The 19,131-nt window shown below is 39.0% G+C and overlaps 1 long non-coding RNA gene across 1 annotated transcript in view; it reads left to right on the top strand.

Moving 5' to 3' along the window:
• The first annotated feature begins 1,420 nt into the window (after positions 1-1,420).
• LOC128640353 (uncharacterized) overlaps positions 1,421-19,131 on the top strand; it is a 33,813-nt gene continuing 16,102 nt past the window's right edge. The window contains exons 1-2 of the long non-coding RNA XR_008399336.1: positions 1,421-1,519; positions 2,319-2,372. This is a non-coding gene — a long non-coding RNA (uncharacterized LOC128640353). The remainder of the gene's footprint in view (positions 1,520-2,318; positions 2,373-19,131) is intronic.

The raw sequence follows: 19,131 nt of genomic DNA on the forward strand, positions 1-19,131 counted from the left end.
CTTATTTTTATTGCATTGTGGCACTCCTGTTGTGATGTCAAATATTGCTTTCTATTTTCTGCCATCAATAAAAGTATAATTGTGTTCATTTTCTCGGTTTTCTATTATTTAATAACTGATTATTATAATATATGGACAGTAAACATGAAAGTGCTGGGTCATACATGTACAGTACTAATACCTGTAAATTGTTACAGTAAGAATCTGAATCCCCACAGTAGTGATGGCCTACGTCTTAACTCATGGGTGCTTCAGATCAATATTTAAAATGGTTTTATTATGGCTCTTATTTATAATATTTCTTAGCTTTATTGAACCTTTACATGTGTCAATTGAAACTGAAACCTTTTTTTGTTACAATACAATAGTAAAACCTGTACATGTGTAATAAAATCCCCACCACCACCACCTACCCATACCTTTATTTTTACTAGGTAGTCAAAGCATCTTGATATGCTTGATTTCTTCAGTGAATAGCGCTTTAGAGCATATTGAAGCCTAGTTCCCCTCAGAGTACAGTGCTTGTCAGAGGGATGTGATTGGAGTACTGCCCTATGATACTATACTTTTGCCTCATGGGAAATTCTTCATAGGCTCTCTGTAAATTCGGTCGCAGGGACTCGTCTTCTGCTTCCCTTTACAGATCGACGTTAAATTCTTATACCTTTACCTCTGCTGATATGTTACAGTACTCATTTAGCTGTCTGCTGCTAAGGGGACAAGTGTCTATGGGTAAGTATGTTTTGCATTTTTTATGTGTAGACACTCACAGCTATGTTTATTGGGTTTTTTGAGAATATTTTTCAAAATTCCATTTGGTATTTCTCAGTTTTCTCTTTACTTCGTTTTTTTACATTATCAATATGCTACCGGGCAATGAACTTAGCATGTAGCATTTTCTGTGGGTAGCGTCTTTGTGTTTGTGTTTATGGAACTGTGTATGTCAAATTGCGGTTTTTGGAAACATGCACATCGATTGGCGTTTTTCCAGGGTCGTGCACATTATTTTTTCACGCCCTTTTTTCTTATAAAATGGTAACTGAAAATTGTGCATGCTGACTGTTAATGCTATCCTAGGCTGTATTGCTTAGCGCTTTAAAGTCCTTGCAACGCTATATATAGGGTGCAATTTTTTCCCTTCTTCAAAAAGCTTGCCCCAAAGGGGGTGATAATAGTGATTTTTGCATTTAATGTTCTTTTCTCTTTTTTTGCCATAATGGAGCAGTGCAGACCTGTCCCTAAATGTACTATAGGAACTGAGTCTCCTGAACACCTTTCTACCAAAGCTAAGTTTGCTTATTGTAAAACAACTGAAATAGCTTCTTCAGCTCTTTTATTTTACTCATGTTTAACATTGTTATTGAATGCTGATCAATCTCATAATGTTCCTATGTGTACTAACGTACTGTCTCCTCTTTACAGATAGTTGTAGATGGCGTACCCCCAGCAATGGAACAGTTTATCGCTGCTGCCATTTTGAAAGGCCTTGACTGCTGCCTCCTTCGAATAAACTAATACGGTCAGTTCACATGTTACCTTCTACTAGTGATATAAGTCCTGACCTTCAAAATACTGAAGTATCTTTGAATGATGACAATTCCTCTACAAGTGAGGCTCCCACCTCAGACGTAGAACATGATAATTAATCCTTTTTATTTAAAATTTAACATATTCGTTCTCTTAGTCACTTTAGGGATTAAAGAAGCTAAACTTTCTTATGATAAACCCTGTAATCATTTAAATTCAGTATATAAAAATCTCCCTGAGATTTTCCCTGTACATGATGCTGTCTCTGATATAATTGCTAAGGAATGGTCTAAACCAGGTGTCTCTTTTAACCCTCCTTCAAGGTTTAAAAAACTATATAATTTACCTGCTGCTAAATTAGAGTAATAGGAAACGGTTCCCACAGTTGATGGGGCCATTTCTACCCTGGCTAAACACACTACGATTCCTCAAGAAGACAGTACTTCTTTTAAAGACCCTTTGGACAGAAAACTTGAATCTTCTTTAAGAAAGGCATTTCTACATAATGGATATATACTGAGACCAGCTATATCTATCTCTGACGTGGCTGCTGCTTCTTCTTACTGGTTATTCAGTCTTCCATAGCAATTGTCCACTGACCCTGAATATTCTAGTATTTTAAATTTACTTCAAAATGCAAAAAATTTAATTTGCGATGCAGTATTTTATATTTTAAAATTTAACATAAAAACTATTGTGTCTAGCTTTTCTTACCAGAAGAGAACTATGGCTTAAATCCTGAAAGGCTGACATGGTGTCTAAAACTAGATTACTATCCCTTTCTTTTAAAGGAAATACATTGTTTGGGTCTCAACTGGATTCTAAAATTTCTACTATTACTGGAGGTAAGTGAGCTTTTCTTCCTCAGGACAAAAAGTCCAAGTGAAAATGTAAAGCCCCTAATTGTTTTTGTTCCTTTCATCACAATAGAGAACATAAAACTGACTCATCCCTTAAAGTGACAGGCTAATCAAAAATAAACTTTCATGATTCAGATAGGGCATATAATTTTAAACAACTTTTCAATTTACTTTTTTTTTTCAAAGAGCTTTATTGAAATTTCATAATGTACAAGTCATAGTGACAATATATAATGAAAATAAAAATTAAGGAATTGTGACCTGTTGACAAGTATTTCTAAGGACAGATGGTATTGTCCTATTGGGGCCTGGACCTCAATATAAAAAGTGGTCAAGATTGACACATTGCTGAGAAGTCCATTTCGTGGGGTAGTAATGCAATACATACGGCATTTCCTCAGTAGTCTGCTCTTTAATTTTAGATTTTTCTTTTGTGTATCCTTTAACTTTTAATTATTGTATGTGCAACAATCTGAGAGAACAGCAGCATACTTTAGCAAGATTAACATTAAGATTAACAGGGTCAGTACTTAGCTGTCAACACTCTGTCAACTAACATAAGTAAAATGTATTAACAAATAAACAGTAAATATAGTAATCTAGCAGGGATAAAATCCTTTGCTGTACCATCAACAATTCTAAGTAATCATTCTGAGGTTAAGCACTCAGTGAAATAATAGTTTACAAACAATATCTTTTCCTTATTACCCTCTTCCGAATAAGGAAGGGGTGTGCAGCCTAGTGGCCAAGATGGGAGAAGAAAGTTAAATAGAGAAAAGAGAGAGAGGGGGAGAGAGAGAAGAAAAAAAAATAACGGGGGAAGGGTTAGGGTTCTGAGACAATGAGGTTGCAGTAGACGGGCTATATCATTCACTCACCAATTGCCATGACTTACTCTCCCTAAAGGGTGTGTAGCAGTCTTTCCTGTTTTAGTTACATTCCTATACCTCTGATTTCCACATCTGGAGCATCAGTTCGTGTAATTCTAGTTTGGCAGTGCATAGGTAATGGAATCGTTCTAGTTGCAGGGTATGATGTTCTTTCAGTCTCCATTCAAGTACTGTAGGCAACTTGTCAGTCTTCAAATAAAGGGGGATAAGGTTTTTTGCGCATTTCAACATCAGTACTAGCAGTGTGTTTTTAGTTTTTTTTTTTTAATTTGTAAGGGAAATGGAGCAGTAATGTCTCAGGAGTTTTGGGTATGGTCATTTCCAGAATTTTACACGTCTTCTCACATGTACCATCTGCTCATCTATTTGTATTGTGATTCCTGTATCTGTGCTGAAACTGATACTGATACTGATTTTGTAAATTAATGAGATTAGATGTCTGGGTGCATATTTCATAGTACAAAGTTTTTCAAAAGGTGTAGTTTCCCTGGTGAGGTGTTGTTTATGTTTGGGCGACGGCAATATAGTGACTGATTTGTAGTCTATGCGAGAATATTTTTTGTGTGGGTTGGAATAGAATGTAAAATCAGTTTCTGTTGGGTGCAGGGTACCCCAAATATTGTGTAAGAGTAAATTTTTGATTTTAATATACAAGTGCTTCAGTATGTGATGTGAAACGCTGGAGATACCGTTTGAAGTGTCAATTTGCAGGTTTAACAGTGCATTAAAATCGCCTCCTACAAACAATACGCCTTTCGCTGTCTCTAGAAATTTGTTTGACAGATGTGGAAAAAAGATGTGTTGTGAGACATTGGGTGCATAGACATTAACCAGGGTCAATGGCCTACCATATGGTAGCCCCACCAAGATAAGGTATCTGCCCTCACTATTTCTGTCAATCTGTATGATTTGGAAGGGAAGTCTATGATGTAGCAGGATTTCCACTACATTTTGTTTGCGGGGGCCAGATGCAAAATTTGTGGAAGGGTATCTAGAGTTGTGCCATCTGGGTTCTTTGCGTTTAGCAAAGTGTGTCTCCTGGAGGAACACAATGTCCACTTGCATTCTATGTATTTTACGTGAGACTATGGAGTGCTTGCCTGGGTTTTTTAAACCTTTTACATTTAATGTCAGGAGTTTAAAGGAACATGAAACAGAAAATGTTTCATGATTTAGACAAAGCATACAATTTTAAACAACTTTCCAATTGCTGCTATTATTTATTCTGCTTTCTTCTCTTGTTATCCTTTGCTGAAAGGTTTATCTAGGTAAGCTCAGGAGCAGCAGAGAACCTAGAGAACCTAGGTTCTAGCTGATGATTGGTGGCTGCTGATATATAATGATTGTTATTGGTTTACCCATGTGTTCAGTTAGAAGCAGTAGTGCATTGCTGCTCCTTCAACAAATGATACCAAGATAATGAAACAAATTATATAATAGAAGTAAATTATAAAGTTGTTTAAAATTGTATTCTCTATCTGAATCATGAAATACATTTTTGGGGTTTCATGTCCCTTTAAGCGCATTCATTTTAGATTTGGTTTTGGGGGCTGCCATTGTCAGAGAAGGGGGGGGAGAAGGGGCATAGAAGAAGAAGGGAGACAGAGGTAGAGAGGAGAGTTAAGGAGGAGGGAGAAGGAAATGGAGGAGAAGTTAGAAGAGAATCCGCCTTGGCACCCAAGGAAAAAAATAGTTAAATTGAATGTACTTTACCAAGAAAAGAAGCTCTATTGATGAGTACAATATAACTAACAAGTGATACAGTTATTCTGTACTAGAACAGTACTACAATAAAAATATGGTACAATTAAATACAACAATAAATGTTATAACGATTAAACAAGAGGGTATGTGCCTTGCTAAGGAAGGCCCTATTGATATGCTATGAAAAGGGCAAACTTAGGCCTAGATTTTGAGTTTTGCGTTAGAAGGGGTGCTTTAGCTACGCATGCTTTTTTTTGGCCGACCCTTTTAAATACCGCTGGTATTTAGAGTTCACAGAATGGCTGCGTTTTCAGTGCGTTAGGCTCCAAAAAGGGAGCGTAGAGCATAATTTACCGCCACTGCAACTCTCAATACCAACAGTGCTTACGGACGCGGCCAGCTTCAAAAACGTGCTCGTGCACGATTCCCCCATAGGAAACAATGGGACAGTTTGAGCTGAAAAAAAACCTAACACCTGCAAAAAAGCAGTGTTCAGCTCCTAACGCAGCCCCATTGTTTCCTATGGGGAAACACTTCCTAAGTCTGCACCTTACACCCTAACATGTACCCCGAGTCTAAAAACCCCTAACCTTACACTTATTAACCCCTAATCTGCTGCCCCCGCTATCGCTGACCCCTGCATATTATTTTTAACCCCTAATCTGCCGCTTCGTACACCGCCGCAACCTACATTATAGTTATGTACCCCTAATCTGCTGCCGACCCCTATATTATATTTATTAACCCCTAATCTGCCCCCCACAACGTCGCTGCCAGCTACCTACAATTATTAACCCCTAATCTGCCGACCGGACCTCGCCGCTACTCTAATAAATGTATTAACCCCTAAAGCTAAGTCTAACCATAACCCTAACACCCCCTAAATTAAATATAATTTTATTCTAACAAAATAAATTAACTCTTATTAAATACATTATTCCTATTTAAAGCTAAATACTTACCTGTAAAATAAATCCTAATATAGCTACAATATAAATTATAATTATATTGTAGCTATTTTAGGATTTATATTTATTTTACAGGCAACTTTGTAATTATTTTAACCAGGTACAATAGCTATTAAATAGTTAAGAACTATTTAATAGCTACCTAGTTAAAATAATTACAAAATTACCTGTAAAATAAATCCTAACCTAAGTTACAATTAAACCTAACACTACTCTATCAATAAATTAATTAAATAAAATACCTACAATTATCTACAATTAAATAAATTAACTAAAGTACAAAAAATAAAAAAGAACTAAGTTACAAAAAAAAAATATTTACAAACATTAGAAAAATATTACAACAATTTTAAACTAATTACACCTACTCTAAGCCCCCTAATAAAATAACAAAGACCCCCAAAATAAAAAAATGCCCTACCCTATTCTAAAATTAAAATAGAAAAGCTCTTTTACCTTACCAGCCCTTAAAAGGGCCCTTTGCGGGGCATGCCCCAAATAATTCAGCTCTTTTGCCTGTAAAAAAAAAATATACAATACCCCCCCCCCTCAACATTACAACCCACCACTGACATACCCCTAATCTAACCCAAACCCCCCTTAAATAAACCTAACACTAAGCCCCTGAAAATCTCCCTACCTTGTCTTCACCACACCGGGTCCCAATCTGTCCAGAAGAGCCTCCGATGTCTTGATCCAAGCCCAAGCGGGGGGCTGAAGACATCCATCCTCCGGCTGAAGTCTTGATCCAAGCGGGCAGAAGAGGACATCCGGACCGGCAAACATCTTCATCCAAGCCGCATCTGCTATGTTCTTCCATCCGATGACGAGCGGCTGATCTTCAAGACCTCCAACGCGGATCCATCCTCTTCTTCTGACGACTAGACGATGAATGAAGGTTCCTTTAAGGGACGTCATCCAAGATTGCATCCCTCGAATTCCGATTGGCTGATAGGATTCTATCAGCCAATCGGAATTAAGGTAGGAAAATTCTGATTGGCTGATGGAATCAGCCAATCAGATTCAAGTTCAATCCGATTGGCTGTTTGGATCAGCCAATCAGATTGAGCTCACATTCTATTGGCTGATCGGAACAGCCAATAGAATGCGAGCTCAATCTGATTGGCTGATTGGATCAGCCAATTGGATTGAACTTGAATCTAATTGGCTGAATCCATCAGCCAATCAGATTTTTCCTACCTTAATTCCGATTGGCTGATAGAATCCTATCAGCCAATCGGAAATTAGAGGAACCTTCATTCGTCGTCTAGTCGTCGGAAGAAGAAGATAACAAAGGCTGGTAGCAAATGATTAAGTTGCCTGGATGTTTGGTTGGCTTTTGCAGGGTCACATGAGGGGATAATGATTGAGCTAAAGGGGCCTATTTATCAAAGGTCTTGCGGACCTAATCCGACAGTGCGGATCAGGTCCGCAAGACCTCGCTGAATGCGGAGGGCAATACGCGCACTCTGCATTTAACATTGCACCAGCAGGTCACAAGAGCTGCTGGTGCAACGCCGCCCCCTGCTGACTCGTGGCGATTGGCCGCCAGCAGGGGGTGTCTATCAACCTAATCGTACTAGATAGGGTTGAATTCCGGCGATTCCTGTCCGCCTCATCAGAGCAGGAGGACAAGGTTATGGAGCAGCAGTCTTTAGACCGCTGCTCCATAACTTGTGTTTTTGGTGAGTCTGAAGAGGGCAATACGCGCACTCTGCATTTAACATTGCACCAGCAGGTCACAAGAGCTGCTGGTGCAACGCCGCCCCCTGCTGACTCGCGGCAATCGGCCACCAGCAGGGAGATGTCAATCAACCCGATCATACTCGATCAGGTTGATTTCCGGCGATTCCTCAGATTTCTCATCAGAGCAGGAGGACAGGGTTATGGAGCAGCGGCCTTTAGGCTGCTGCTTCATAACTCGTGTTTCTGGCGAGTCTGAAGACTCGCCAGAAACACGGCCCTTCAAGCTCCATTCGGAGCTTGATAAATGGGCCCCAAAGACTTTTGTTAGGGACAAATATTAAGGCATGTTGTAGTTGTTTAGGCACATTTCTCCACTACAACCCCGGCCGCGGTATGATTGCTGGGTTCAGCACCTTTTGAATTGGGCTGATTGGTGAACATGTGCAAAGAAACATGCTGTTGGAGTGCGGAAATCTGCGTTGTAAAGGCTGCAAGCTTTGGGAGTCACTGTGCTCTAGTATATGATAACAGAACTAATCCAGTCTTCAAGTGTCTATTAAGGACCCCATCTTCTGCAATTACATAACAGTCTAGTTATGGCGAGCTAACCCTAAAGGTACTCGACCGGGAAAATGCTGTTGGACAAAGGATATATCAGCTTGGCATCCGCATCTCCACAGGGGACAACCCCCCCCAAGCCCCTGAACGGACACGGCACGCGTTGGATTCATTTCCATCAGCAGATTCCCACATTCCTCACTTATGAGCTCTTTTGATGGTAATGTTTCTGCAGATGGGGCCATCACAGCGTTATGTGATTGTGTGCTTGTCAGGATTCTACCGTTATCCGGCGGAGTGCAATCGCTTATCTGTGTCATGTTGACCAAAGGGATGTGCAAGTTCCTCTGGTGTGTCATTTTGTGGTAAGGCTGTTATAGTGTTGGAGATAGGTTTCTTTGTAGAGGGCTCCTCTGACAGTGAGGAGCCGCGGGAGCGCTCATTTCCACTGCCCCCCCCCGCAGAGGGAATCCATTTGTCACAGCAGTCTGGTTTGTGGCTTGTGCGTTTATTTGATGGTCCCAAGGTGCTCTGTTTAAAAGATTCAGCAAGAAGGTCTCTAGCTGTTCAATGCAGCAATCTATGCTGATGCTTAGTTCTTCTTTCTCCCCAGTCACCATCTTTATTGGGCAGTAATGAGTTGACTGTATGCCGCAATCACTTCCCCACTCTCTCTAATTTTTGGTGGCATGATTCAGCAGTCTTATTGTTAGTCAAGATGCTATTACCGATAATTCTGATGAAGGCAAATCACCTCAGTTTCCGGAGGGGGCTAGCGCTGCCTGCTATGAGCCGCCTCTCCAGGCCTATTTAGTCTGATCTTGAATTCTAGCGTCAAAGGCACAGTAAATATTATTATAAATATTAATCCTCCAAGTGTCTTTATGACGCCCAGTATTTGCTAAGTTTTTCACTGTAAAGTGGTTCCAATATCAGCGGTATATTGAAAAATCAGCTAGAGCTCTAAGATGGTGCGACTGCTCAAAGTCGCTGTTCGGACACGCCTCGAAACTAAATAACTTTTAATATTAGGCTTTTTTATTTTTTTATTTTTATTTTTATTGAGGTTTTCAACAGGTACAAAAACAAGCTCATGTAAAATAAACATTAGGATTGACATTAGGCTAATTGCAACATTGTAAAGTTAGTTGAACAGAAAGATTTTTAGAACCACAAATATGGAATTGTACAGGTAAAGTTAAAACCTCTTTTTATAACAATTATTTTCCTCTACATGAGTAATGTAGTAATATATTGTATATACTTATGTAAACTGCCAACTAGGGGGAGATAGTCGCAATATCATGTTATACTGCAGAATGGACTCATGAAGGAAATAGTTACTAGTTAAGGTGCGGCATAGTCAAGAGAAGCCGCCTGGCTAACTCTCCTAAGTTAGAAGATATATTATGAATGGGGGGGGGGAGGTGGTATATTGAAGATGATAAGTCAGACTTGCAGCCCAAGAGGCTTGATACTTAGGAGTTACATCCATCACTTAAATACTATGTGGAAAATAGAGTGTAGCTCCTATTAATAAGCTGTACCTTGGCTAATAGAAGAGCCGGAGACAACCCAAGTGTTTAAACCCCTAAATGCTGGTTAACTAAGTTGTATTTCAGAACAAGGAGCAGCCTTGTTTTATATACCAAAGCATCGCAACCTCCTAAAGGCAAGCAAGGATTCTAAAAAATCTAAAATATAGGTAGATGGGTTTCAAAGTAGAGAATAAGACTACCACAGGGCATGGGCCCTATGCCCAGGGGCAGTAACTGTATAACCACTTCAGTCCCACTCAGACTCTATCCATGAGAAGTAGGCATAGTGGTTGCTCTGCGATAGTTGTTGTCTACATTTAGGAGGACAAAATATTAATGTATGTGTTAAACAAATAGTGTGGCTGGAAGGTTAGCGCATTTGCTGGTGTGTACCCCGTTCTTGGAGCCATACTAGGTGCTCTGGTTAGGCTTACGTTTTAGGTGCTAAGCTACTAATATTCCTGCAAATTTCTATGTATGTATGCCATTTTACCATCAAAGTACCGTATAAGCTCAGGTTAATAGCAAAGAGAAATTGAGTTGCTATGAAGGGTTCAATATGCCAGGGTGCAAGTAGTGTGTTGTATTAATTAGATATATAGGGAATAAGTGAGTACATAGTTCAGCAAACATATAAGTAAAGCAAAACAAATATTAACCAAGAGTATTTTCAACAAACAGTAATGATGTCCTAGTTATCTATACTGATACCAATACCAATACAGGAAGCTTGTACTATTCTAAGCAAGGTGTGATGAATACTATGTCTGTAGCTGGAAATGCTCAGGGACACATCATATATATTTATAGGGGTAAGCTCATTGCACCAACCATGAAGAACATTGTGAAAATATGCTAAAAGGAGTTAAGCTATCATGTGGTACCACAATGCACATTAGTTCACAACAAGTAGATATGTATTTATATAAAACAGATTTATGTAAGGTTAGAGCTAAGGAAATGGAGCAGTACTTGCTTAATCTATCAAGTTAGTGGACTGTAGACCTTAGAGACAGGGTAGAATATAACCCTATTAAAATACACATGCAAACTTTTAACAATATACTTTTGAAATATCTAGAGACCTCAAAGAATTGGTGTTGTACTCTGGGGCAGCTACTGAGGGCTCAAAGAACTAAGCAACTCCATGTATACTAGTAAACCAGAAGAAAATAATTATAGAGTTCTCTGTAAGTGAAACAAAAGGTTATCATGTTATAATGGGAGACCAATAAGTCAATTCTGCATAGTCACGGCTAAATGTCCGCAATAACACTCGGTCTCTCTGAGCAACTCACAGTCTGGGTGAGAGAGAGCGCCGTGGCGCAGCATACTAAAAGGGAGAGTTTTCTACCCCACTCTGGAGCATAAGGCCGAGGGCTTATCTTGAGCCAGCTGCAACAGGTAACTGCCGATATCGCTATTCCCTCTATGGGGCTCCAAATGTAGATCCAAGCGTGTGGTCAGATCACTGCCGCAGTAGAGGCAGCTCTGGGTCAGGCCATCTTGTAGAAGGAACCAGTCCAAGCGCTTGAGGTAAGAATTCTGCTGGGCTGCTGTTCCCCTGGTCCAAGTCGTCCGCAACTGATCACAAGGATAACTGCCAGGCTCATCAGTAGATGCACGGGTATTTTCTGCTATTCCACGGCCTGCAGCAGCGGGTGGTATAGGAGCTCGGCCAACATTGCTCAGGTACCTTAGGTGGTCAGGAGTAAGGGTTTTGTCCCCAGAGCTTGCCATAGCAATGCTTTGTTGTCGCATAGTTCCCTTATTCACCGGGTCAGGAAGGAGTGAATAAGCAGCGTGAGTTGCAGGTGCCGTTGCTTCCCGCTGAGGACCCACTGTGGCTTGGCATTCGAGTGTAGCTCTACATCCCTCTAGGAAGCGATATATCGCCTGCATAACATGCTCCACATCTTCCATGCTCAAGTAAGGTAGCGAGCCCCTAACTTGGGGTTTAGAAAGATATCAGTCTTTGATGAAATGTGTTCGCAATTGATGGCACTGAGTAGGCCGCAAGATGGCTGCTACAGCTCACTGAATCAGTGGCAGACTCACCAAGGTTGTTAAAATCTGGTTATGAGGTGTATCGTTCACAAAAATTAGTAGGTGAGAGCAGCTGCAGTTTCAGGTCTTCATGAGTAGTCTGATGGGTTAATAAATGGACACAGACGATCGCTACTTTTAGTTTTTACATGGAATATAGTGAGAGCTCCTGAGAAGAGCGACCATCCGGTTTCACAGTTGGCTCCGCCCCCCTTAATATTAGGCTTTAACATTTTTAAGTGAGTATGGGTAATGGAGTACATCAAGGGGCTGCTAACCATTGGTAGGGAGGGGATGCTGGGTTAGGATATAGAGAACTATAGACCCAGGTAGTAATAGTTGTTATTTTATTAGGTTGTCTGCATATAGAGCTATTTCCAGTGAGCTTACTATCCAGCCAAAAGCTGTTAGATAAAGGCCTTATAATCACCCTTTATTTCTGCTTGTAATGATCAGTCCAACAACTTGTGGAAAGTGTCAGTTCTTATTCTAAAGGGTCTATAGGCTCTGGTGTGGTGATGCACCTATGGCAGGCTGCTTGTGGAATATATTAGGTGTAACAGTCACTCTACATGCGTGCATTGAGGCCCACTTACAGAGTGCTGTTCCTGCTAACCGGCGTGGGATTATATTAGGAGAAGTGTACAGTAAACTTGGATATTGTGACCTAAAAGAGCACCCTCCTTCCAGGATTTAAAGGTCGTTATGAGGTCTGGAGCACATGTAGCCTGTAGCCTGTTGCACCTACTTGTGTCGCTCTGGTCTTTTAATATGGCGGCTTTTAGACTACCTCACTAGCTTACCGGCCATCTAAGGCTATATCCAGGTGATCCGGCTAAGATCTACTGCTACCGGCCTCCAGTGTGTTCTGATCTCTACAGGATGGTCTGTGTCTAAGTCCCCCGCCGAGTGTAATAGTGGCCGCAGCTTCTGATCCGGTTTCTTGTGGTCCGCTGATGCTTTTACTAGGTGGTTCTTGGTGTACTGGGGTAAAAAGGGTTATTTCATGCCTTGACTGCTATTTTTTTATATATTTGGGCCATCGCTTGGCTTGGGAGCTTTAGGCAATTGCGGCCATCTCCCAGCGTGGCCAAGCTCTGCCCCCCTTTCCAATGTATTTTTATCATCAATTTTGCTTTGTTCTCTTGGTATTCTTAGTTGAAAGCTAAAATTAGGTAGGATCATTTCTTAGCTCTAAAGGCTGCCTCTTATCTGAATGCATTTTGATCATTCTTTACAACTAGAGGGCATTAGTTCATGTATGCCATATAGATAACATTATGCTCATGCCCGTGGAGTTACCTAGGAGTCAGCACTGATTGGCTAGAATGCAAGTCTGTCAAATAACTGAAATAAGGGGGGCAATCTGCAGAAGCTTAGATACAAGGTAATCACAGAGGTAAAACGTATATTAATATATCCGTGTTGGTTATGCAAACCAAAAAAGGATTTTAAAACAATAAAAGTTCTGGTGTAGACTGTCCCTTTAAACCCTCTGGCTCAGTTTGAAGACCCACTTCAAATTGGAACAAATCCAAACAGAATAAGAGATCTAATCCAGCCTCTAAGACCGCATGAAGGTTCGTATCTTTATGCGGTCTTAGAGGCTGGTAGGGGGGCAGATTAAACCTTTTTCAGAATGCTTAGTTACAATCTGTCCTGAATCCCTGGATTCAAAACAATATTTCTCAGGGATATCGAATTGGATTCAAAATAAGACTTCCCATAGTAAGACTCTTTCTTACCTGCATTCTGAAACATATAATCAAATCTCAGGCTTTTCTACAATCTGTTTCAGATCTGGAACATATGGAAGTAAATGTTCTGGCTCCTTTGCAGGGGATGGGATTTTATTCAAATCTCTTCATTGTAACAAAGAAGGAAAACTTTAAATACATTTGTGAGAATTCCAACTTTCAAAATGGAAGCTATTAGGACTATTCTGCCTTTTGTTCAACAAGGTCACTTTATGTCCACAATATATTTTTAGGATGCTTAACTTCACATCCTTACACACCCAGAACATTACCAGTTTCTGAGGTTTACTTTTCCGGGAAAGCATTATCAGTTTGTTGCTCTTCCGTTTGGTCTCGCTACAGCTCCCAGAATATTTACTAAGATTGTCAGTGCCCTTTTGTCTGTGATCAGAGCTCAGAGTATTGCAATGTTTATAAAGCAAGAAAAAGGGAGTAGATACTTCAAATAAGAAGTTCCTAAAAGTCTAGGGAAAAAGCACAACTTCACAAGTATCAATAGAGACAGATATTGCCAAAAATACAAAACACACTTTAATATACTAATATAAAAAACACATTAGGGATTAGGGATGGGCGAATGTGTAAATTTTCGAATTTCGAATAAAGAACGAATGTTATTACCGAAATTCGAATTCTAAATCCGAATGTCGATAAGAACGAATATTCTTAAAAATGCGAAAATCAAATGTTATTAACAGTTTTCGAATGTCACTTTCGAATTCGAATGTTTATAATTATATTTAATGTCCACATTCGAAATTTCGAATTTAACATTCTATTTAACAAATACTATTCAGAAGTTCAATAGTTCATGTGGTAGGGCGGGAATCTAGTAAATTGATACATAATAGATACAAATATATCATTTTGAATGTTTCCATATAGAATATTGCTTAATTCGAATATTACATTTAAAGAAAGCATTAGAAATACTATTACAAACATATAAATTCGAATTTTTCGAATTCGAATATAAATTTGAATTTTTCAAATTTGAATATTGCATAATTCGAATATTACATTTAAAGAAAAAGCATTAGAAATACTATTACAATCAAAATTCAAATTTTTTGAATTCGAATACACGTATTGCATAATTCGAATATTACATTTAAAGAAAAAGAATTAGAAATACTATTACTATCTAAATTTGAATTTTTCTAATTCTGTTCCGATCAGCCAATAGAATGCGAGCTCAATCTGATTGGCTGATTGGATCAGCCAATCGGATTGAACTTGATTCTGATTGGCTGATTCCATCAGCCATTCAGAATATTCCTACCTTAATTCCGATTGGCTGATAGAATCCTATCAGCCAATCGGAATTCGAGGGACGCCATCTTGGATGACGTCCCTTAAAGGAACCGTCATTCTTCAGTTGGACGTCGCCGGAAGAAGATGGGTCCGCGGTGGAGGTCTTCAGGATGGAGCCGGTCGTCATCGGATGAAGATAGAAGATGCCGCTTGGATCAAGATGGTTGCCGGTCCGGATCGCCTCTTCTTCCCGGATAGGATGAAGACTTTGGAGCCTCTTCTGGACCTCTTCAGCCACCGGATGATGGATCGCCAACCCCCGCTTGGGTTGGATGAAGATTTTGGAGCCAGGACAGATCGGTGATACCTGGTGAGGTGAAGACAAGGTAGGATGATCTTCAGGGGCTTAGTGTTAGGTTTATTTAAGGGGGGTTTGGGTTAGATTAGGGGTATGTGGGTGGTGGGTTGTAATGTTGGGGGGGGTATTGTATGTTTTTTTTTTACAGGCAAAAGAGCTGAATTCTTTGGGGCATGCCCCGCAAAGGGCCCTGTTCAGGGCTGGTAAGGTAAAAGAGCTTTTAACTTTATTAATTTAGAATAGGGTAGGGCATTTTTTATTTTGGGGGGCTTTGTTGTTTTATTAGGGGGTTTAGAGTAGGTGTAATTAGTTTAAAATTGTTGTAATATTTTTCTTATGTTTGTAAATATTTTTTTATTTTTTGTAACTTAGTTCTTTTTTATTTTTGTACTTTAGCTAGTTTATTTAATTGTATTTATTTGTAGGAATTGTATTTAATTAATTTATTGATAGTGTAGTATTAGGTTAATTGTAGGTAAATGTAGATAGTTTATTTAATTAATTTATTGATAGTTTAGTGTTAGGTTTAATTGTAACTTAGGTTAGTATTTATTTTACATGTAATTTTGTAATTATTTTAACTATTTTAGCTATTAAATAGTTCTTAACTATTTAATAGCTATTGTACCTGGTTAAAATAATTACAAAGTTGCCTGTCAAATAAATATAAATCCTAAAATAGCTATAATATAATTATAATTTATATTGTAGCTATATTAGGATTTATTTTACAGGTAAGTATTTAGCTTTAAATAGGAATAATTTATTTAATAAGAGATAATTAATTTCGTTAGATGTAAATTATATTTAACTTAGGGGGGTGTTAGTGTTAGGGTTAGACTTAGCTTTAGGGGTTAATACATTTATTAGAGTAGCGGTGAGCTCCGGTCGGCAGATTAGGGGTTAATAATTGAAGTTAGGTGTCGGCGATGTTAGGGAGGGCAGATTAGGGGTTAATACTATTTATTATAGGGTTAGTGAGGCAGATTAGGGGGTAATAACTTTATTATAGTAGCGCTCAGGTCCGGTCGGCAGATTAGGGGTTAATAAGTGTAGGCAGGTGGAGGCGACGTTGAGGGGGGCAGATTAGGGGTTAATAAATATAATATAGGGGTCGGCGGTGTTAGGGGCAGCAGATTAGGGGTACATAAGGATAACGTAGGTGGCGGCGCTTTGCGGTCGGCAGATTAGGGGTTAATAAGTGTAGGCAGGTGGAGGCGATGGGCGACGTTGAGGGGGGCAGATTAGGGGTTAATAAATATAATACAGGGGTCGGCGGTGTTAGGGGCAGCAGATTAGCGGTACATAAGTATAACGTAGGTGGCGGTCGGCAGATTAGGGGTTAAAAAAATTTAATCGAGTGGCAGCGATGTGGGGGGACCTCGGTTTAGGGGTACATAGGTAGTTTATGGGTGTTAGTGTACTTTAGAGTACAGTAGTTAAGAGCTTTATAAACCGGCGTTAGCCCAGAAAGCTCTTAACTACTGACTTTTTTCCTGCGGCTGGAGTTTTGTCGTTAGATGTCTAACGCTCACTTCAGAAACGACTCGAAATACCGGAGTTAGAAAAATCCCATTGAAAAGATAGGATACGCAATTTACGTAAGGGGATCTGCGGTATGGAAAAGTCGCGGCTGAAAAGTGAGCGTTAGACCCTATTTTGAGTGACTCCAAATACCGGAGGTAGCCTAAAACCAGCGTTAGGAGCCTCTAACGCTGGTTTTCACGGCTAACGCCAAACTCCAAATCTAGGTCTATGTTTTTATAAATATATATATATATATATATATATACAGTATATATACAGTATATGTATACATACCTTCTCTGTATATCTGCACTCACAGTTCAAAAATGTCTTCCACCAGGGTGCAAAGTCAAATTATTTGTAGAAGATCCAAGCAGGGACTGAACTCATTGAATTTAGAAAATAAATTAATATTTATTAAATGGTGACGTTTCGGGGGTTCGAAGACCACTTTCTCAGACCAGACAAAGTGTAAATAAAAAGAGTGTTACTTAAAGGGGCAGTAAACCTACAAAATAATGTTATATAATTCTGCACATAGTGCAGGATTATATAACATTATCTTAGCACAAACTTTATGCAACATAATATTGCAGCTAAAATTTGATTATAAAAGAGGATTTTTCAGACCGCCACACTTGCTCTACTGAGTGGGTATGGTTTTCTTTCTGAGCGCATCTGGGCAGCTGTCTAGTCACAGCCCGGCCCGATCACGCTTTTAAACTCAATGTAGCTCACTCCCGCTATCAGACAGAATTGCATAATCAACAAATGCATGATAAAAAAAAACAGTGTCTATTTCCACTCCTCCTGTAACATGTGACAGTCACCATTCAATCACAAATGCATATACATATAGTCTGTGAATACTTGCACATGCTCAGTAGTAACATTTTATTAATGGACGTAAATTGGAAAGTTGTTTTAAAATTGCATGCTCTATCTGAATCATGAAAGTTTAATTTTGACTTGAGTGTCCCTTTAAAAAAACAACACCACCATATTCACACGCTAACCCAAATCACCATATGCCCCTACTATAATAACACCTAACCCACCACATAGCCCGCCGCAAAGTCCCCACTTCACTATTAACTCCTAAATTGTCATCCCCACAACGCAAAGTACCTTACTAAACTATTAACCCCTAAACCACCACTCCCTCACATCGCAAAGTACCTAACTAAAGTATTAACCCCTAAACTACCATCCCCTCACATTACTAATTAATAAACTAACATCTAAACCCTCTAACCTAACACACACCCTAACTTAACTCAAAGATTTACAAAACAATTATAACTACCTTAAAAAAGAAATTACCTGTAAAATGAAATAAAAACCTAATCTTACTTTAAAAAAAAACTACCATTACTAAAAAGAAACAACCTAACATTAATAAAATAAAAAAACTAACATTACCTAAACAAAAACCCCTAACATTACAGAAAATAAAAAAGTCTATTATTACAGAAAATAAAAAAGTAATTATGAAAAAAAATTACTCAACTTTTAATACTCCCTCCCCCCCAAAAAAACACCCCAAAATAAAAAAGCCCTATTATAAAACTAAACTACCAATACCTAATGACCTAAACGATCACGCTCTTTTCTATCATTAATCCCTCTAACATTACCCCCCAAAATAATAAAAAAAACTATCTAAAAACCCTAATCTACAAAGTGCCTGAAAAGGGCATTTGACTGGGCATTCAGCTCTTTTGCAGCAAATTAAAAAAAAAAAAAAACACCCCAAAAATAACAAAAATAACTAACACTAACCCCCGAAAGTTGTCTATCTTCACCTAGGCGAAGGTTGCGGCGGCAGTGGTCCTGCGAGCTTGGACATGGAGGTCCTTTTTATACAGTCTCCAGCTACACACTGAATTATGAATGTGCGGTACTGCTTTTATATGGAGGTACCCTTGCATTCCAATTGGCTGATTTGAACCTCCGTGTTCAAGCTCGCAAGGTAAAGACCACTGCCGCTGCCACCTTCACCTGGATGAAGATGGACCGCTGCCTGGATGAATTTGCCCCCCTTTATGGGGAGTTAGTCTAAGGTTTTTAGTTTTTTTTTAAATATTAGTTGTTTTTTAATGGGCAGCAAAAGCGCTGAATGTCCTTTCAAGTGCACTTTGTAGATTAGGGTTTTTTAGATAGTTTTTATTATTTTTTTGGGGGGGGGTTAATGGTTTTTGTTTTTTTTAGAAACAGAGCTTGATCCTTTTAAGGGCTATTGGTAGTTTCATTTTAGAGTAGGGCTTTTTTAATTTTGGACTGTTTTTTTGGGGGGTATTAAAATAGTAGTAACTTTTTTTTAGTAATTACTTTTTTACTTTCTGTAATGTTAGACTGTTTTTCTTTAATGTTAGAGTTGGGGGGTTTTCTTGGTAAAGTTATTTTTTTTTTTTTTCTTTTTAGTAATGATATTTTTTTGGTAATGGTAGGTTTGTTT

This window comes from Bombina bombina, chromosome 1, assembly GCF_027579735.1.
Source record: "Bombina bombina isolate aBomBom1 chromosome 1, aBomBom1.pri, whole genome shotgun sequence".
NCBI classification, from domain to species: Eukaryota; Metazoa; Chordata; class Amphibia; order Anura; family Bombinatoridae; genus Bombina; species Bombina bombina.